The sequence below is a fragment of the Lissotriton vulgaris genome, chromosome 11 (genome assembly GCF_964263255.1).
Source record: "Lissotriton vulgaris chromosome 11, aLisVul1.2, whole genome shotgun sequence".
Lineage (NCBI taxonomy): Eukaryota > Metazoa > Chordata > Amphibia > Caudata > Salamandridae > Lissotriton > Lissotriton vulgaris.
The window spans coordinates 1,007,617,771-1,007,640,200 of NC_141699.1; positions in this window are offsets into that span (position 1 = coordinate 1,007,617,771).

Sequence of the window (22,430 nt, forward strand, 5' to 3'; positions counted from 1 at the left end):
ATGTCATCAGTGATGTCACTGACCATGTCATGAATGATGTAATATGTGACATCATCAGCAGTGGATTGCGGGTGCGCGATATATAGTTAGTGCAACTAACTATATATGGAATTTCAATGGTTTTGTGCGAGTAAAATAAGGTTTTGTAAATGCGAATTCCTAACTATATATGGTCTATAACCTATGGTTTTTTCATTGAATATATATATATATATATATATATGGTTGGAGTGGGGTGGTATGAAATGAAATGGGGTGAGGTGGATTGGAGCAGAGTGGATCAGATTGGTTTGGGGTGGGGTGGATTGGATTGGTGAGAATTTGAGGATTCACTGACAAAAATTCAAAACCCTAAATACAATGGTATAGAAATATAGAGTCAAAAATATATAGCACAAAAATATAATTTCCCTATACTTATAATGTTAATGACAAAAATATTGAAAAGAAAATATTGTTGTAAACTAATATTTATTACAAAAATGTCGTTTTTAACATATATATTTTAAAATAGTAAACATTAGGGATATATTAACATGTAACAGGGATATCATTTAAATTAAACCCGTTTAAACTATTAAAACTATATATATCAATGTTATACTAATTTAAAAAGCACACACATATATGTATGTTTATTTACACACATATATAATTTAAAACTATTTTTAAAACAATACATTCAATGTATATTATAATTTACTAATTTTTATGTAAACTTGAATAACATAACAAATAAAAAAATATATGTATCAAGACTGCTAGTCAGTCAAAACGTATAACGGATTTACAAAGTTAATAAATCAACTTAATTGCATTTGATTTCCCGCCTAACTGTGCACCTTATTGGAATTTGTGGTTAATATAACGGGTGGGGTGGATTGGAGTATGGTGGCCTGGAGTGGGGTGGAACAGAGTGTGGTTGAATGGAGTGGGGTGAATCGGAGTGGGGTGGATTGGAGCTGTGGAGATTGGATTTCAGTGGGGTGGACTGGATTAGGGTGAGGTGGATTGGATTGAGTGGGGTGGATTGGAATGGTGTGGATTGGATTTGGCTGGATTGGATTGGTGTGGGATGGACTGGATTTGAGTGAGGTGGATTGGTTTGGAGTGGGGTTGACTAGATTGGGGTGAGGTGGATTGGATTGGAGTGGAGCTGATTGAGGTGAGGCAGATTGTTTTGGATTGGAGTGAGGCAGATTGGAGTGGGGTAGATTGTCTTGGATTGGAGTGGGGCAGATTGGATTGGGGTTGATTGGAGTGGGGCAGATTGTTTTGGATTGAAGTGGGGCTAACTGAATTGCAGTGGCACACAATATTCTGGATTGGAGTGGGACAGATTGTTTTGGATTGTAATGGGGCACATTGGAATGGGGCAGATTACTTTGGATTGGAGTGGGGCAGATCAGGGTGAGACAGATTGTTTTCGATTGGAGTGAGGCAGATAGTTTTGGAATAAAATGGCGCAGATTGTTTTGGATTGGATTGGGGTGGATTGCAGTGGATTGGATTTAATTGAGGTGGATTGGGGAGGGTGTGAGATGGATTGGATTTGGGTGAGGTGGATTGGAGTGGGGTAAATTGGATTGGGGTGGATTGGATTGGTGTGGGTTGGACTGGATTGGAGTCAGGTGGATTGTGGTAAATTGGAGTGGGGTGGATTGGGATGGATTTGGGTGAGGTGGATTGGAGTGGGGTCAATTGGATTGAGGTGGATTGGTTTGATGTGGGTTGGACTGGATTGGAGTCAGGTGGATTGAGGTGAATTGGAGTGGTGTGCATTGGGATGGAGTGGGTGAATTGGGGTGAGGTGGATTGGTTTTGAGGGGGCAAATTGGAGTGGGGTGGAATGGAGTGGTGCAGATTGCAGTGGGGCAGATTGGACGGGGCAGATTGTAGTGGGGTAGATTGGATTGGGGCAAATTGCTTTAGATTGGAGTGAGGAAGATTGGAGTGGGTTGGATTGGAGAGGGGCGATTGTTTTGTATTGGAATCGGGCAGACTGGAGTGGGGCATATTAGAGTAAATCAGACTGTAATGAAATGGAGTGGGGCAGATTGTTTTGAATTGGAGCTGGGCAGATTGGATTGGGATGGATTGGAGTGGAGTTGATTGTTTTTGATTGGGTGGTCTACAGTGGGGCAGATTGTTTTGGATTGGAGTGGGCCCGATTGTTTTGGACAGGGGTGGGGCAGATTGAAGTGGAGCAGGTTGTTTTGGATTGGAGTGGGGAATACTGGATTGGGGCAGATTGCTTTGGATTGAGTGGGGCAGATTGTTTTGGATTAGAGTGAGGCAGATTGTTTTGGATAAGAGTGTAGCAGGTTATTTTGGATTTGAGTGGGGCAGACCGTTTTGGATTGGAGCAGATTGTATTGGATTGGAGTGGGGCAGATTGTTTTCAATTTGAGTGGGGCTAATTGTGTTGGATTGGAGTGGATTGGATTAGGGTGAGTGGTTTGTATTTGAGTGGGGTGGGGTGGGTTGCATTTGTCTGGAGTGGATGGATTAAGTGGGTGGATTGGTGTGGGGCGAACTGGGGTTGATTGCTGTGGATTGGAGTGAGGTGGATTGGAGTGGGATGGATTGGGGTGAGTGGTTTGGATTGGAGTGAGGTGGATGTATTGGATAGGTCTGGGGTGTGCTGGATTAAGGGGAGCGGATTGGTGTAGGTTGAGTTGGGGTGGATTGGCATGGATTAGGGCAGATTGAAGTGGCATGGTTTGGGGTGTACTGCACATTATGGGGTCGATTCCGATTCGGGAAACAAATTCGTATGACGATTCGAATTCGTAGCCGTTTCCGTACGAATCGTACAAATACATCCGAATCGCGTAGTACGATCCGTAGTACAAAAATGCGTCCGAATCGTTGCAACCAGTACGAAAAGAAAGGGAAAATCCGTACAATACGGACCCTGAAAGTGAACTGTATGAATCGTAAACATGCCGTAGGACCCGACAAGTACGATCCGGACCAGGGAATGAGTACCCGATTCGTACAGTAAACAGCGCGTATGAGCAATTCGTACGGAGAGCCACACAATCACATAGGGTACGGTTCGTACACCCCATGATCGTAGGGGTACGGTTCGTACACCTACGATCATGGGGTACCGTTCATACACCACATGATCGTAGGGGTACGGTTCATACACCCCATGATTGTAGGGGTACGGTTCGTGCACCTACAATCATGGGGTGTACAAACCGTACCCCATGATCGTAGGTGTACGAACTGTACCGGGGGTCCGTTTTGCACGCATTTCGAGTCGAATTCTGCTTTTCCGGACGTTTTGAGGTCTCGTAAAAAATGAGTCATACGGAGTGTTGACTGGACGAATTGTACTTGCTGGGACGGAAAATAATGCTTCGATCTGTACGGACATCGCGCACTGCGTGTTCCAAATGCGATTCGTACGTATTGAGTCACACAGGCTTTGGTACGATTCGGATTGAGAACTGCTTTGGGTACGCATCGTACTACATCGGACGTACAGGGGCGTTCGAGGATACGATTCGTAAGGGAAAAATGCTCCGTACGGCTATTCGTATGGGATTTTACTGAATCGGAATTGGCCCCTAAGTGTTGAAGCATCATTTAAGAAATTACACATAAGAAAGAAACAATGTTGTATTGCAATAAAATAATCCTCATCTTTCTCAGTACAGCGCCAATGACCAAAAACATAAGAACACATGAGTGTAAAGTGAGAAAACAAGACTCAACAAAATAAAAGAAAGTTAACTATAGAAAACAAAAATCTTTCCAGTTTTGTTTGTCCTGCTGGGGACGCTTTTGCCAGTCACACCCCTTCTGTTTGCAAGACACTAGACGCTAAAAGGAACAAAATATTTCCTCAATCATGCCGGGAGCAGCGGACGGGCTCTGATTAAGTCTAATCAATCAGTGCTTGGTCTCTGCTCCACAGAGAGGAACGGAAATGATGTTAGGCCTGCCTTGACGAATTACAAGGCTGTAAAGAAGAGTGCTACACAAGCCAACAAATGGTAAGCAAGGGGCGGGCTCCAAGGCCTTTTTCTAAACAACAGTGTCTCTCTAGCGCGATGCATGCATTTAGCACATGCTCTCACAGACTCGACCCTTAAAAACGTGGAAATCTGAAAGGAATGTGACCATAGGCAAATACCAACTTGCTGTACTCCTGGTATAGATAGCGCTGAACATTCACAAAACATTCTTTGACTGCCAATGTGAGACACTGTTGGACATGGTGAGATTGACTATAAGAAATTCCAGAATCATTGTTTTTCACAACTGGGGTTTGCAGAACATTTTACCATAAATTCTAATGGCAAACCTATTTGGTTGACAGATTTTCCAGTGTAGGGATAGTAAAGATGTAGACAATATGTAGTCCCATGTGAGGGGCAATGTGTGACCACTGGTGAGGCTGAAAATAAAATACAAATTTAAACTCAAGGTTATTCACCAACATTCCCAATGCATCATTTCTGGGTACACTATATGTAAATTTATTTCTAATATAACATTATAGTAAGTGTGTTTTTAGGATTGGAGAGTGCACCAACATACAACCAAAAGTTCAGGGAGAATGAGGAAAGGGGAGACAAAAATATTATGTGCCTCACCCTAAAACAGCTGATTTGCCAGGGAGTGAACATTCTCAGGAATAAGATGACGGAAAACGCATGCAGGCAAATCGAATAATGAAAGGTAAGTGGGGAGTGTGGCCTTTAAGCATCACTGTACCTTTACCCTGCGCTTGTAGCACTTGCCAGAAATCGTTTAAGGTTTCCAGTGCTACCTGTGGCCTCCAGGCTGCCCGACAAGTCAATAATTAAAAGGTTCTCTTGAACTGAGATAATTCCTATTATTACAGTAAGTAACTTGTTCCAATTTTCATCACAAAAGTGGCGTCTGTTGGACACCTCCCACAGCCGATCGTTGTCTGATCTCGATTAGCTGGAGGCTACCTTCTCTCAGACTGTGCTATTTCTTCTCTGTAGTATTATGGGGTGATTTCATTGGTGGGACTGGGGACTAAGGGGAGCAGAAGGTTAATATGTCCCCAGAACATTTCCAAATATTCCCTCTTGGTGCTTGGTTGTCTCAATGTGAGGCATGAGGAATAACTCTCTTTGTTTTCTTCAGAATGGATAATAAATCTTGCCAGGACTATGCCATCGCCCTTTGTAACCGCCTCATTGGTTTCTACATCTCAACTACAATGGTAATTGAACTAGTCCAACCAAACTAAGGGGCTCATTAGGATTGCGGTTAATCCACATCCTCCGTGCCGGCTGCTGACAGAAAAAAGACCCCCCGCCAGATTAGGATGGCTGGGGGATCTTTTTTCGGTCCCCTGCTTTTCCGCCGCGGTCGCCTTCCGACTGCGGAGGAAAGGCTCTAACATGGCTGGCGGTGTCTATCAGACGCCGCCAGCCATATTAGGATGTCGGCGGTCCTATGCCTTTCCACAGCGGCATTTCTGCTGTGGAAAGGCATACGGACTTTTCTTTGGGGGCCCGTTGTGGGCCCCCAGGGGTGAAGGGGGGGTGGGGGGTGCACATGGGGGGTACCTATGGTACCCCCCTGCCTTTGCGTGCACGAAGCGGCAGGCACCACGCGGTGCCTGCAGCTTTGTGCACGCAAAGGAAAAGATGGTTTTTTAACATTGCGGTGTGTGCTGCTTCAAGCAGCACCCGCCGCAATGTTAAATATACAGGATGTGACCGCCAGGGTGGCGGTCACAACCTAATCAGCACGGAGGGGTTGCCGCTGCCCCTGAGGACGGTCCCTCCTCCTCTGGGGTGGCGGACGGACGCAGGTCCGTCCGCCATCCTAATAGGCCCCAAAGACACTGGTACAAGCACAAGCCCATTATGGGGTATGGTGTCACACTTTTCTTCCACTTTGAGCAGAATCTTAGTAGCACACCCTTTGCCTTGGCTCAAAATATCCAGTACTTAATTTGAGCCACTGACTGCAGGTGGGGTGCACTGGCACTTATTTTCGGGGACAGTCACTTATCTTTCCACGACAAACTTTTATCCAGCAAGAAAGGAAAGATCAAAGAAGGGGAAAAGGAGGAAGAAAAAGACGGAAAACTGTGACTCAGGGAGAAAGCAGAGATTAAAAAGAACCTGCGAGACTGAGATAAAGAGGCAGGGAGTTTCTGGTGATGGATTGAAGAGATTTGAAGTGAAATCAAGGCTACGAAGCCTTGGTGTTTGGCACCCCAAACTTCGATAGCACCAGCCACGGCTTTCTGAGCAAAACCTTGGATCCCGGCACTGAATATGTACATTAGACACACACAAGCTTTTGCTTTGCTCCAGTCTGTCCTTGATTAGAAGGCAAATTAAAACTACCTTCAAGAAATTGAACCTTTAATAAGAAACACATTTCCCAGGTGATATGCATATGTGAAATTTAGAGACAATATTTCAGTTTTCAGAGGTCGGTGCCAAATTGGGTAAAGCTTTTTTCAGATTCTAGAGCTTGGGCTGTTTGAGTTGGTCAGGAATTGCATATTTCAAAAGGAAGCTGCACGGATCCCTATTCAGCTCCCACTACAATCTCATCGAATTGATAACTGGGTGTCATCTAAGAATTTTCTCTGAGGGTTTCATCTAAATATTTTCTCTGAGGAAGGCTTTTCGGTGCTGCTAACTGTAGAATATTTCGATGGTGTCCACAGCAAGATGGCGCCTGTTCCCGCTCAAAATTTACAGCAAAACAATTCAATGACAGTGTAGAAAAAAAGCTTTGTCCATCCACTTTCCCAATCTCAGACCTCATCACCCCTTGTTTGAACAATGTTTGCAATGAGAGTATAAGCAGCTGTTTCATGGAAGCAAGCACTTACACAGGCAAACAATGGCATGCATAAATTATGCCATGAGTCATTGCAGTTTGCAAGTGATTGGGTGATTCACAAACATTTCTGACAGTGGCGTAACAATAGCCCCCGCAGCCCTCCCAGTGCGGGGGCGAGCTCCAGGTGGGCCCCTCCGGCACTGTACACTGGTGGGCTTGAGAGCTCCTGGTTGGGTCCAGGGCGTGGGGTGCCCCCTTGAAGCACTTTGTAGGGGGGCCCGCAAGTTTCGTTATGTCACTGATTTCTGACCAACACAGGCATTAACCCCTTGCATGCTTGTGACAGAACCGTTCCGTCACAAGCCTCGGGTGAGCTGTGCTTGTGACGGAACGGTTCCGTCACGGCCCGCTGGCCGCGCCTGCGCAGCGCAAATTCCGCGCCTGCGCTGACAAAATAATGGGCGGGCAGGTTCGTGACAGAACCGTTCCGTCACAAGCACAGCTCACCCGCGAACCGTGACGGAGCGGTTCCGTCACAAGCACGGAACCGCCGCGCGGCCGCCCCACCCCCTTAGCGCTGCGGCGGAATAGCCGCCGCAGCGAAGGGGTTAAAGCCCCCATACAGTAGGTCACACCAGAAGGTATATGGAATTGGCATAAAACTTTAGAAACGCCTGTTTTCCTAACCCCACACATTATTACTACACACCCTGCCTTCACTATGTATGCATAGGGTTAGGAAATATGTGACCTCACTCCACTGAGAGAGCTCTACTGGCTGCCCATTCACAAATGCATCCTATTCAAACACCTCATGCACACGTACAAAGCCTTACACAACTCAAGTCCACAATATCTCAACAACTGCATACACTTTCACCAGCCAGACACAGGAAATATACTCATTGCAGCTTTATTTTTAACTCTTAGCACCAAATACATATGAATAAATAAATACATTCAATGAACAAAAATAATTGTGGATAAATACAAACAGAAATTTCCCCAAAATAAAGATCATAAAATCTGAAGCCCTACAAGTAAGGGCTGGTCCCCAAAAATGAGTGTCAGCGGCCCCCACCGGCTCATTTTAAGCACTGAATAAAGAGTACCAATGCTTTGCTTACATTAAGCGCGTAGATTCTGCATGCACTAATGTTTATTTCCTGCTTTGACTACCGAATCACTTGAAAAATATGCATGCAGGAATAATGACTTGCCGAGACCTCAGGGTCTATTTCTCCTTTTAATATTGTATGTATTTTATCTATTGGTTGCTTTTATTGTTTGTTTTTATCCATGCTTCTGTAACCATGATACCTAAATTTAATTCTAGCAATGTATTTGTGTCAAACTGTTATGGTTCTTGTAACCGAATAAAGGTATTTTGATGATGATGACTTGTCCAGCCATTAATTTGGCTTGTGCCTAGAGAGACAACTGTGAAGGAGTAAATAGGTGCATATGGGCAAATAAATGAATAATTGGACTTGTACTTGGATGGCACAAGTGGCTACTGATTGAAAAACCTTCAAATAGTCTGAGTTGGACGGATTGGACGATGCACTTACACTATGTAATACCAGCACTGCCGAGTGTGGTATTAAGCAGGAGTGTTCAATTCTGTATATACCAAGTGTTCCTCAGAAAAATTAAAATTTTCATGTGATATTAGAGGTTTCTGGACAGACTTCTGCATGTTTCAAAATTTCCCAAACATTTCCCCTCAGTTACTTTCGGAAGGTTTTGCACAGAGATCCGAATTTTCCGACCCACAATACATAGTGGTATTTAAGTACATTATTTCTGTTCGTGTATATGAAAACTACAATTTTATTAAAAAAAGATTTTAAACAAAAAAAAAAGTCTAATATCACGAGCTTCAAGTGTGGGCCAGACCTGCAAACTGTATTTTCAGATTAAAGTTGTAACTTCATCAGAATGTGTTATGGTGTGACACACATATCTATTTGTACAGAAGTTATTTCTTTCACCAGGTGGGTGGTAACCGTTTTGATTCAGATGTATTCTTTGTTGCGCTGTGGGTTCCAATTTTAAGATTAGCTGAGCAAGTAACTATAAATAAAATTCTCTTAGAGCATGACTTAATTGCGTTGGCAGTGAGATAGCATCTTGCCTTTTGTGTTTTGGCTGGGTCACATTTTCTTTCGCAGGAATTAGGTAATGCTGTTTTTCTTGCTGAACAGAACAGGGAGTTCAGCTTGCAAGTTTCTGTAACTGTCTGCTCACTAAGATAAACATTTAGTTATTCCCTGGTGCAGTACATTGGCTTGACTCAAGGGTACTGAGCCACAATTTTATTTCAGTGCTCTTGGGGGAAGTGCAGATACACGAACAATGCACTTGAATACATAATGACACACTGCAGCGGCGGCTCGTACGCCATGGCGGAGGAGTGTCGCCCTACTGTTCAATAGGAAAAATAAAATCTAAATAACACTAAGTTATTATCATTTTATTTTTCCTACTGTAGTGGCTCAGTTTCATGCGGGGCGTGGCTGGCCAGAGCAGGGGGCAGGAATGGGGGCACTCTCATAGTGTACATGACTGTTTGGCCAGCCGTCTTGGGCCGGCCAAACAGTCATGTGCACTTTGCATGTTCCCCACCAGACTGTAATGCACAGCCTGGTGGGGAACATGCACAAACTCCCAGTCCGCGTCTGAGCACCACAGCACTCAGACCAATCACAACACTGCTGTCATGGTGACAGCAGCTTTGTGATTGGCTTACGGGAGCCTGGGAGCCCATCTGCTTCCTGCAGGACAGGACAGGAAGAGGATGACGAGGACGGAGGAGATGCGGTGGCCAGCCGTAGCCAGGTAAGTGTTTTTTTGGGGGGGTTGTGTTTTTTTTCAACCTCCCCGCCCCACCACCCAAGTCCGGTAGCAGCTGCTACTAGATGACTGCAATGCTACAGTAGGTCACAGGACGCAGCAGGAACATTGCTGACCTACTGGTGGTGCTTAGCATTTGTTTTGATTTTGATTTCTGCCTTACGATTTGCTATTCTGAGGCATTTAGTACTTTTCCCAACCTCTGATAGAGCAAAAGCTCAGGCAGCGTGTTATATATACCTGGCTCAAGGACTACTTTAATTACAACACCCCATTTCCTCCATGGTTGTGTGAATTGCTTTTGTATGGTCTCGGTCGCCCTTCTCCTTCAGCATCTCTCTGAATGTTTAAACCTTTCCCCCACCTCTCCAACTTCTCCTGTCAGGGTGTCCAGCCCAGGCATTTAGTTAAAGGTAATGAAGGTGAAAGGTGAATTTCTGTTGCCACTATTCTGTTTGATGTAAGATCTGAAGGTTATAAGTGATCTCCTGTGACAACTTCTCAGTTTGAATCTGTTCCAGAAGGGTTTCCATCTATGTTTCCTCTGCATCTTCCTCTCTCTCACTTTACTCCCAATCTCATTGGAAAACTCCTTCTCTTACATCTCTTCCTGAATACTGGAACGCCAAGGCAGGCCTGTAAGCCAGGAATAAAAGTTTTGGGGGGCCTGGCCCCAAATGAAATGTATACCACAAAAGGGGTCTTGGGGTGGACAGAGATGTGGCTACCTCTACAATAGCTTTAGCCCCTTCGCTGCGGGGGTTAATCCCCCGCTGTGCTGGGGGGAGGGGGGCGCGCACAGCGCCCCATGCTCATGACGAGCTGAGCTCGTCATGAGCTACGGCGCTCCTGTGCTCATGACGAGCTCAGCTCGTCACAGGTGTATTGCCTCCCATGGAACGCTCAGCACAGCGGGGGAATTCTCCCCGCACCTGAGCGTTCCACGGGCCATGACGCGGTGAGCTCGTCATGAGCACCGGAACGCCGTGGCTCATGACGTGCTCAGCTCGTCATGAGCGTCCAAGGAGTTAAAAACACAACTTACTGATGTTTTAAAAAACTCAATACATTTGACAGTTGTTTTTAAAGTATTCTTCCTAGACAGCTGTATGTGACAAGTTATAGGAAATTATGCTCTTAAAGCACAGTAAGAAAGGAAAAATGGGTGCCTTTCAGTAAATGTGTGTAAAATGCTGTTTTGAAAGCATTTCTAGATAATTCAATTGAAACATTTAAAACTGAACAGAATATGAAGGCAAGTATGCATGGGGTTGCTTATTCTCCATCAAGGTATCATTGATAATAACTGAAGGAGTTTTAAAGGCAGTTCTAAACACGTTGTCACACGTGAGAGTACACAGACACGATGCACGACAGACCTCAACGAAACAATGATCTGAACAGAAAGACAAGGTAAGCATAGGTTGCTGGGGGAGCATGGTCACAGCTCAGCAAGCAAGTGTGGCAATGTGTCCACTTCCAATAGCCAAAAGGAGCTAGAAGTAGCCAGGCAGCTACGCATCCATCATTCCACAGCATTGGGCCAGTGCTTTGAGTGGATGATTCGAGGTGGTGGGCACCCTAACTATTTATGAGGCCCCACACTTACTTTTTACCATCAGACTTTGACCCATAGTAAAAAAAAAAAAAAAAAAAAGATTCCAAGGTGAAAGAGAAGCACAGGGTAGCAGTGATAAAAGGGTGCAGCATGAATGAAAAATTACCTATCTTAGTAAAGCAAATGAGACAGTAAATGTATGTGTTAGAAGAGAGAGTGACAAAGTGGAATCAAAAATAGGCAGCCTTGCTATTCAGCTGGAGGGTACTCAGAGAAATGCATTGACAGCTTCTTAATAAACCCCTGTATCCCCTTCACTAATATCTTTACAGATTAATCACTGTTTGGATTCTAAACTATTAGCAGGGAGTGGCAGTGAGACACTTTGGGGCAGACCCTCACTCTGTTGTGGTCTCTTACTTTCTCTGGCTGGCTGCAGAGTGCTTCTACACCGACTGGGCAGGTGGCTGGCGGTGCAATTTAAATGATGATCAAAGCCTAGCATCATTGAAGGCTATCTTTCTTTACTGTTACGTCAGAACGCATATGACATGCTTGCAATGCTGTAAACTGTACAACTGCATTCAGGGAATGCACACTGGCTTAGACAGACCTCTGGTTAATTCTGGCAGGGCTGAGGAATTATTTTGTTTGGACAATGCAAGACTGCTTTATTGCCTCAAAAATAGAATTTAGGAAGTATTGCTAATGAGCAGCAATTGCCAACGTTATATATCCTCTTGGTGCTAAGGTGTCCTCTGCATGGTAAGAGACGTGTACCCCTGCCCTGAGTGCCCAACTGTAATGCTGTCTGTATACCCATTGCTGATTTTTTGTCATAGGTGAAAACGGATCATGCAGTTGCTCCATGACACAGTCCTGTCTCACAGATTGCGGTCTTGTTGGACCGGGAGCGCCGCCCAAAGCTCCACCCTCATCCTAGTGGAAGGCTACCGCTTTCCCTAGGAGTTAAGCAGCACGAGCGCGTGGTGTCTGCATACCGTGTAGTGTTCAGTAGTAGTGAACAGGACCTTTTTACCCTGTGTCACTGGAGTAAGGCCTACAGTTTCACCCTTTTAAAGGTTCCTCTGCTGTGTGCTTAAGGCACTCTTGGCCTACATCAGGTAGGTGTAGAGTGCTGCACAGTGCAGGAACAGTGACTCTGTGTTAGTTGTATGTGTGCCTGTGAAGGGTACAATACAAGGATGGAGCAGTACTGTGCAGAACATGTTTGGTTACAACATGTACTGGGTGTATATTTGCCTGTGAAGAATACATTACATGAGAGATGTAGTGCTGTGCAATGCGTGTGCAGGACAGCATGTACATGAAGGGTGACGAACTGTGCAGCTATGACACAGTGAGGATGTGTGCTGGCAGTGCGTGTGTTTTGAAATAACACTGGTTAAAGGTAGAAAAGCGTCAGAGCTGAAAAGTGCAGGCAGACTGAGTGCATGTGCTGAAGGCATGTGTACCTGTGAGGTACAATGCATCGTAGTATTAGTGTTGAACACAAAGTGTGCAATGTGCCTGCAATGGTACATTGTATGGAGGACCCTGGGTTCCATTTTGGGAAGGCCAGGCCTGCCTGGTAAAGACATGAGGAGGAGAGGAATCCCCCAGACAGATTTGTGTGTTTCTGTATTCCTGTGAGTTGGGTGGGAAGGAAGGGGTTAGACACATCACAGGAAGGGAGATGGGGCCGATAAAAGAATCCTAAATAGTAGGGCTGGGGTCTGGTATTATTTCTTTAATGCACATATCACTGCAGCTGACATCCAGGTGTGAACTTGGACCACTCTCATTAATTGTGTTGTAGACAATCTGCTTCAGAGTTGTGCCTGCTGTAGCAGATCTCTTTCATAAAGGAAGATGGGAAGGAGAAGTGCCCACCTCAAAAGAAGCAGAACACCAAGATAACAAAGTATCAGATCCTAGATCACATTTGATGTCTGACAAAAAGGACTATACAAAGGGGAAGTTGAGTTCCCAAAATGGTGTCATCTACCAAGCACCCAGATGAGCTGTGTGAGAAGGGGAAGATCTGCAGGCCTTCTGCCTGTGACCAGGACTGGGGGGAAAGGACTGCTAGTCTGCCTGCTGGCTGAGGGGACATCACTCAGGGAAACCAAGACCACTTGCCCTGGAGCCTAAAGCACCAGCACCTGCCTGCTTACCAAAACCAGGGTGCCCTGTGAGGAAGATGAGAGTACTGCAGGGAGTGAGGACCAGTGGGGAGCCCGACCCTGAGGACTCCTTGTCTGAGTCGTGAGGATTCAGATGAGCACCAAATATGCCATAGCTCGTGTGCAAGACTGTTTTTGCCGACCCCTCTATGCCAGGAGAGGGCCACCGTAAACTGTGCCACGTGTCGAGCATTGTGTGGAGGTCATTGAGCCCACTTGGCCTCGTTGTGGTGATCTTGTATGACAGAGGGGGTCACAGGTGAAGAAGCTGTGTGACCAGCATAGCAGGACTCGTAAACACCTGAGCAGTAATCCCACATGTATGGAGGGCCGCCGTGGTGTGGGCGATTGCACCTGAAAAGTCTACATTGCGTCCGGAATTTACCGCTGCAACCCTGTATGCTGAGGGGGGTGGCAGGGACAAAAAATTAGGGCAGTCGTCAGGGACTGAAATGCGTCTTTGATGGTGATCGGCAGGACTAGCCTCACTGAAGGATCTGCCCTGACCCCTATAGACCAGGAGGATGCTGAGGATGACACACCCTTCGTGGGAGTCCGCTTGGGGCCCGACAGACTGAATTCCCCTGTCAGGAAGAACCTGACTTACAGCATCATTGTGCGCTGCTCCTATCATTGGGGTGAGCGACTTCGCCATTCCAAAGAGTAAGCCTGTGCCCACCCGCTGCTACAATGTGTATTGCGAGCATCCTGATTTCTCCAAGCAGGACTGGATCTTGCGAGTGCCAGCGCTATGAGAAACCGCTGTAACGCTGAATGCTGCTGTGCTGCAGTAAGTACTTGAACTCGGGCCTTTGTGACCCCAGGGGATTCACCGCTAAAGAGGCTGCCAGGGCTGGCTATAACGCTAGTTTTGCCCAGTGCGACAATGTTTGTTAACGCCCTTCCCCATCCATAGTGGAGGTGGCAACCACCTCCACCAAGGATTCCCTCACCACAACCTTTAACAGTGCCCCTCAGGTCTCCATAACCACTTTCTTTCAGATGCATTAAATGAGATCTATAGCGCCACTCATACCAGTGTTGGGTGTCAGAGCACTTTGCAACACTCACACTTTACACAGGCTCAATCAATCATACATGTGTCAATCACCTAATATGAAATGCTACATAAGCCAGAGGACTACAAGATGTTGGAGTGACATGTCATCTATAATGGTCGGCAGTATAGTTTAGGATTGCTTTGTCTGGAGAAGCATAAACTTAGAATTGAAAACGGAGAACCATAGTTGTGGATTCTCTTTAATAATAAGAATTGATACCCAAATGAATCCTTTTTGCTACATTAATCTATGCCCTAATCTCTACTTTGCAGTGCACGTGCAGTTCTTTGGTGACATTTAATAATTCACTGTTCTATATTTGGATTTTAACTTATAAACTGCAAATAATAAAAGGATGTCTCCTAGAGAAGCAGTAACCCACTGATACCCACTGATCTATTTACAATGATATGCCCTGTGTGATCTGCTTGCTACATAGTCTTTTCAGCAGGCATATTAATCCTCTACGATATTTTATGATCAGCCAAAACCTAAACTAAACAAATCTCAGATCTCTCTTCAGGAAGAACATTACTCACAGGAGTTATCTTGACATTTTTATTGTTTTCTGGAAATTGCTGGAGGTAAGGATTGCGACAGCAGGTGATTTTAAAACCAAACTAAACTTGCAAACACAATGCTTGATGACGTCAGCACCTGGTGCGCTGGCACCGGTCGCACTGCCTTAGAGCATGGCTGGTGTGCTACGGCATGTAATAAAAGGTGTTCCTGCACTCCTAGGAATCAGACATTTTCTTTTAATCCAAAAGTTCTCACTTTATACAAAAATATGCGTGCATCCACTTTGCTTAGAGAAGAGGCCCACCTCTCTACACATGACAAATTAACAAAAGAGGGCTGAGGGATCACCACCGCCTAAGTGGTGCACAGCTCTAGACACATGATGTCTCATTCAATTTAGTCACATTAATCCAAATAAATTAATCAATAACAAAAAATAGTTAATATAATATAAGATTTTATCTCATTATATTGTATGATTGCAAAATACTCAAAAGCATAAACAAAACACTGTTCTTAGAAACTTAATCACTTCAAAATGTTTCTGAATATTTCATACCATACTGACTTCCTATCTAGAATATCACTCTGATTATGAATACATTAAAGTGAACTTTTATTTTATGTTTGCAGAGTGCAAATTCTCCTTATATACATTTTGTAATCATGAACTAATTGTGTTGTAGATTCCAACGGAGGACCGTATTGCCATTAGTTACCTCAAATAACGGACTTAACACCTATCCCCTGACGAAGGGTTCAGATACGAACCCGAAATGCATTGGGAATGTCCTTCTTAACAAAGACCCATATATTGTACGTGTTATGTAACAGTTTGGAAATGTATTGATTTCTGTACAAATATCCAGAAACATTTTGAAGTGATTAAGCTTCTAAGAACAGTGGGGCATATTATCAAGTGGGTTTATCGCCGCTTTTTTTTTTCTCCAAGAAAGCGGAGATAAAATTATCTCCCTATTACCTAGCTGTCGCTAACACCAGTTAGCGACAGCTAGTAGGAGATAGCGACCATCTTGGGACACGCTTTGCATGTCAGTGATATTTATCACTAATGACATGCAAAGTGGGCGTGCCAAGATGTTAGCGACTGGAAACAGTCGCTAACATCGCTATCTCCTATTACCAACTTTTGGAGATATTCGCGCTGAGCGGAAATATCTCCAAAAGCTAACACCTGCCCTGAGCAGTTCTTAGCCATGTTATCCAATGGTAGGTGGATAACATGGCTAAGAGCATTAGCTCGGTAATGCATGAATATCGCTGACTTTTCTGCGATATTCATGCATTTCGGCTGATTTTTAGCGCTTAGGAGATAAACCTTGATAATAGCAAGGTTCCTAAGCGATAAAAATCGCCGCAGCTTGGCGATAAAAATATTGTCGCTAAGCCAACATAGCGATAATTATCGCTAGTTGTTGGTAATATGCCCCAGTGTTTTGTTTATGCTTTTGAGTATTTTGCAATCATGCAATATAATGAGATAAAATCTTATATTAACTATTTTTTGTTATTGTTTAATTCATTTGGATTAATGTGACTAAATTGAATGAGACATCATTTGTCTAGAGCTGTGCACCACTTAGGCTGTGGTGATCCCGCAGCCCTCTATTGGTGTGCTGCGGCATCATAATCAGTTTTGACTCAAATTATGAAAAGTCAAACATGAACTCTTGAGTACGGTTTAATAGTTTGCATTCCCTGATGCGGCCACCAGTAAATGGGAAATAACCCTAAACATGTTACATGAAGGAGGGAGGGACAGGGATTTGCCTGATGACCACTAGAGACCCGACCTCAAAGGGGACTGCGTTGTCGCATATGAATGCACAGAGTTAGAAATAATATGCCACTGTTTCTTATAAAAGCAAGTATTTGGATGGACATTTATTAATTGTTCTTCCTGTTTGCATTTTGAGTTATGAGTTGTGTTCACTCACCTGTATCTACATCCACTCTAGAGGGAGCCTTGATTGCTCGACCACAGCTACCATTGAGAATCAAATGCAGAAGGGGTGCTTGGTCTAGTTAAGCGGGATCCATAGTAGTACAGGCCATGGGACATCAGGAGTAAAAGGCCTCAACCACCACGTTTGGGCCTAGTAGCCCTTGCATGTGCTCTTCAAAAGGTTTTGTGAGATGATGGCTGTTAAAGAGCCACGTTGTTTAGCTAGGATCATAGATTTGTTTGTTCTTATGCCCCTGGTTCAAGAGGTCATGGTCTTCTAATTCATCTCACAGACCTAGCCTTTGTGTTCAGGAATTAATGTCAATTTCGGGTGCGACCGACCTCTGGTCAGCGATCCTGACCGCTGAATTTTGATGTGACCGCACATGGTTCAGTCGCAAGCTCCCTTTTATGTATGGGAGCTTGTGCTGCAGTCAGAAACCGGCCGCAGCACAAGCTCCCATACAGAAAAGGGAGTTAGTGTTCATCCCAGTGCCACGTGGCTTGCACCTCACGGTGCTTGCCACATGGTGCAGGGATGAACAGGGAGGCATCATAGGTGCCCCCTCTGCCCCCAAGTGGAGGCTGCTGGCAGAAGGGGGTCCTGCTAGGGCCCCTCAAAGTTACTTTCCAACAGGGTTTCCATATCGGAAAGCCCAGCATGGAAACCCTGCAGGAAACGGACATCGTAATCCGGACGGTGTAAGACGCCATCCATAGGAATTACGTGCTGGTTCTGACTGGCAGATGAGTTCCTTTAGCCCGTTGGAAGCCAGCCGAAATGTCTGGCCAGTTTCAAAGCCGGCAGCCTCCATTGTAATTAGGCTGTCGGTTTTGAAACTGTGATGAGGCTCGGAAGCAGTTCGGAGGCTTTCCGAGGCTCATCGTAATGAGGCCCATTGTGACTTTATCCCAATGTTCCAATGTAAGAGTCCATATGTGACTCCCAGTGTCAGAGTCAGTCACAAGCTCTATATATCCCCCCACATCATTGTCCAAATGGCTGAGGACAACTCCACACACACAACTCTGATGACATAGAGAAATGGAGATCATGCTCGCTGGACCAAGATACCAATAAAAGCTTTCAATCCCAGACGGCTAAACCCTCGGTACACTGAACAACTAAAACCACAAGAAAAGACTTGAAAGATTATGGCGGAAAGGCTACGAAGCACACTATGCCCATTTACATCCATAAACTAAAAATATCAACACATCAAATGCAGAGTTCTTTCATACATAGATTTTGGAATCTAAAAACCTCATAGGGAAATTTTACAATCGTTTTAACAATCTCACCCACCCAGAACTAGACAGAAACTCTCCCAAACTATCACAGTGTTTACATAACAGTTAACTTCCTTGTTCCACAGAAACATTCTTTACCTGGTGAATAACATCCCTCGGGCTCTAGAGGCAGAATCTGTTGGGGTTAAAACCCGTCCCTGTCTCCTGAGCCTCTCTGAGACACTTTTAACCCTATTAGTGAATCTGAATCATCAAACCATGCTAACAAACTTGTCTCTTCCTCCCTTATGAATGCATGTCTATTACAACAACTTAAGAAAGTCAGCTAGCTCTATCATCCTTTCATATCTTACGCAAACCTGCAATTATTTGTTAATCTCCGGTATACTATCAGACAAATGGAAGGAAGCAATTGTTTTGCCCCTTTTAAAGAAGCCTTCTTTAGAGCCTGAAATCTTAACCATCTACCAGCCACTCTCACTTCAGCCTCTGTTTGCCATAATGACTGGGATAGTGGTCCGTAACCATTACATTAGCCATCTGAAATCCTACAAGTTAAAGCACAAAGTTCTATCGGGTTTTCGTAAAGGGCAGTCCTTGCCAAAGCCACTGAAGACATCAGACACACCTTGGATCGAAGTGGAGTGTGGCTGTGATTTTCTATCTCTATCTGCAGTCTTGATCATATCTCCATTTTACTCCAAAAACTTGAGGCAACCAGAATCACAAGAACAGTCCTGGCCTGGTTTACATCCTTTTAACAGGGCCAGACCCAATCAATGATGTTGGGCTACTGTAGATCTTCACCTAAGCACATACTGTTTGGAGCTCCCCAGGGATCCGCGCGAAGCCCTACACTCTTTAACTTGTACATGGCTTCTCTGGCTAATCTCATAAATCCTTTAGAGTTTTCACAATGATCCTACAGAGTTTATCTTCAAGCTTCAAGAAAACCCTGATGAAACTGGTCTTAATTGTAAGAACTCTCCCCTTGGCATTGCCAAGTAGATAATCATGAACTCCCTTGCATGAAATTGCAACAAGACTTAATCAATCGTCTTTGGTACTAAAAAGAGCTGTCCTCAAGCCTGATCACTTTCTCTATCCGCATGTAATTTAGGGATGATTGCTGATTCAGAAAATAACTTTTTTCCCACCCTCTTACCAAGCTATGTCCACAGGTGTTTAGCTTTTAAAAGTCATAAAAATCCTTCCATTAATATTGGCACTGGCAAGGAAGGATGTTATCAGGGCCTTAATTTTCACAAAGATGGATTATTGTATACTGTTAGTAGGATTACCTAAACACCTATTACATAAAGTCCAGATATTACAAAACACAACAGCCTGATTAGATCTGGGTCTCAAGAAATACTGGAATGAAGAATCATTTCTGGAATAATATATTTAGAATAATTTATACACATATTGCATCTGATTGTATGTTATTGATGATCTGCATTGCCGTGCTCTTTGTTATGTTGCCTAATGAAAAGAGTTTTTTTTTAAAAGGAAGAAAACAAGCATTTACAATGCAATGGTTTCGCCTTTGCAAAAGTTAGAGCTGGCGGGACAAAGCCACATACTGTTCTAACATAAGATTTCACCTGCGCGAACGCTGCTGCGTAGCGGACGCCAGGCGAAACCTAAAAAGGTTATGGAAAAGGAACTTGTTTCTATGTACCTTTCTACAATCAACATACAATGGCAAATTGTGTCCCCTAAATCACTCCTTTCTGTCACTTTGCGATGACATCGAGGTTCAGCTGTTTACTTACAGCACATTGATGGGCTCCTAGAAGTGTGAATTGCAAACAACATAGAACAAGCCATAGTTGCAGCTTATTTATCTTAAGCAACTAATAACCATTGACAAAGCCAATAGTCCTTACTTGTTGTAGGTATGATGTTACTTGTTGTATCACATATCTGGATGCCTTGACAGAAACAACAAAATACAAGCCGGGCGGCAAACTATGCTAAACACAGATTTTTAGCATAAGTGTTTTAAAGCCACGTCCCTAATTACACTGGCCACGCCCCTTTGAGAGCTCCCCCAGTTTTTTCATCCCACTAAAGCCCTGACTGTGGCATTGTACAACCATTTTGGTAGTCTAGGCCAGGGTCTTACCTTCCAAACGTGTCCACTGCAGAGTCCGATACCAGTGGTTCTCGTGAGACTACAGCACAATATGGGAAAGACCACAGCTGGGTACATTCCACTATCCCTGTATGACCGCAGTACCAGGATCTAAAGGCGAGCAGCACCATGGCCTGAGGAGCCGGGAGAACGCACACACACTGGGCTGGACTCTGGAATTACTGCATTTCTAGGAAGCCACCGGGCTCACAAAAAACCTGTAAGGCTATGAACACTGCAGCTGTCAGGGTGATTTTTGGAAGATGTCACCGCTGGCGTACCTCCTTTAGGCCACGGTGTTCAGAGTAAGCATAAGCTACTCTGACATGCGTTCCGTAGTGCGCATGCTCAGATGTCCTCCACTACTGCTGAGTAGGTGTCACTTCCCCTGCCTCTCAACCACCTGCATCAAGTTCCCTTGGTAACACGGCCCTACGGGACACTGCCTCGACCGGGCCAAAGTGCCATATGGAAGTCAGTGCTCGACAAGAGCTTGTGCAGTTCTGAAAATGTTGTCCTCCCTGGTATGGTGCCTCGTGCCTTAGGGTACTGGCTTCTTTACTTTGAGTTCAATCTGTGGTTCTCCAGCTGCCTTCTTCTGGTTTGTTAGTCTAATTTGTCCATACTGAGTGCCCAGCTAATGAGGCGTCAATTGTTTGTTTTTCATTGCACCCGTTTTGCTCTCACCGCCCCTCTGCCCTAAACGTGCACTAAAATACCAGCTCTGGTCCAGTAGCTCCTTGACTTGCTTTGATTAACTTTTCTCTTGAGGAGTAGCAGGCCCGCAAGTGGGGCTAATAAAATGGCTGCTCTATATTCAGTGTTTACTGCCTGGGCCACCACTGCATAGCAAGCTGCCGTAGAGAGCCGCAGTCGCCACCAGCCGCCCCGCCGCTAGCGCTGTGTTGTCAGCTGTTGAGCCTCGCCGGGGGTGCCTCTGCCTCTGCTACTCGGAGAGCCCCGCTGGGGGCCTGCCTCTGCCGCCACCATGAGCCGCATAGAGCCGCGGGAGTCTCACAGAGTGAAGCCGGCATTGTGAGTACGGTGAACAGCCCCCGCCCCCCCTGCCGCTGCGCGGTCAGCTGCTGAGGCCTGCCTCTGCCTTCGCTTGCGCTGTGGGCCCTGCACCACACAATAAAATTACCACCGGTGAATGCGAACAAAATGTACGTGCACCTCACTCAGAGAGCTCTGCTGAAACTCTGATGTACCAGAGAGTAAACAGAGGGGCGAATTCACAAAAGAATCTGAAATCCAGCAGAGTTAGGAACACGCCAGGATCTGCAAAGATTCAAAATTATTTTAAAATTCTCAAAAACCATTAGACCTACTTTCGGGCCGCGTACCCCTGTTTCCACCAACCTTCTGTTTATCGGTACGAGTGGCGCACATGATTTGCGCGTTTTTCTTTTTTATTATAAGTTGCACATGGAAAGCACATTTCCCTGTGAATAAATACTTCCACCAACTCAGAAACAAATGCCAGCGTGCGCAGCACTTTATCATGCACTTGCTCCACTTTAGAGTGTATGATTAGCTGTGAAATTAGGATCGAAAAAAGAATTGCATATGTTAGAGAACTCTCACAAAGTGATGTCTTTTCAGTTTCCCCTGCTTGGACGAGGGCACCCCCTCCTTTCCTGATGATCGGTTAAGACACCGGAAAAGTCCTCCAATTTGACAGATCTTCCGCTCTCTGAGTCTGGAGCCTTTCTTCAATCCAGATTCCGCCAACGGGGGTCTCGGAATTCCGGGGGCAAGAATAAGTTTTGCTAGATGCTTCCAGGAGGTGCAGTGCGTTGTTTTGATTCGCCGCACGCGCTCTCTCAAAATGCTAATCTATTTCTGTCCTGGCTGCCTCTGGTCCTCGTGGTGAGCGGATTTATACCGGACCGTCGCCGGGTGACGGGCAACATCTCGGGCATCACATCCTGAGAGGATTTCATCGCCATGGCAACCGAGCGCTGAATAAATACTTCGGCAACCTAAGGATACAGGTGACGCGCAGGCACTAGAACAAGTATACAAAGTCTTGTACATAAGGGGAAATATTCACCCACGGATGCATTAGTATAGGGATCTAGTC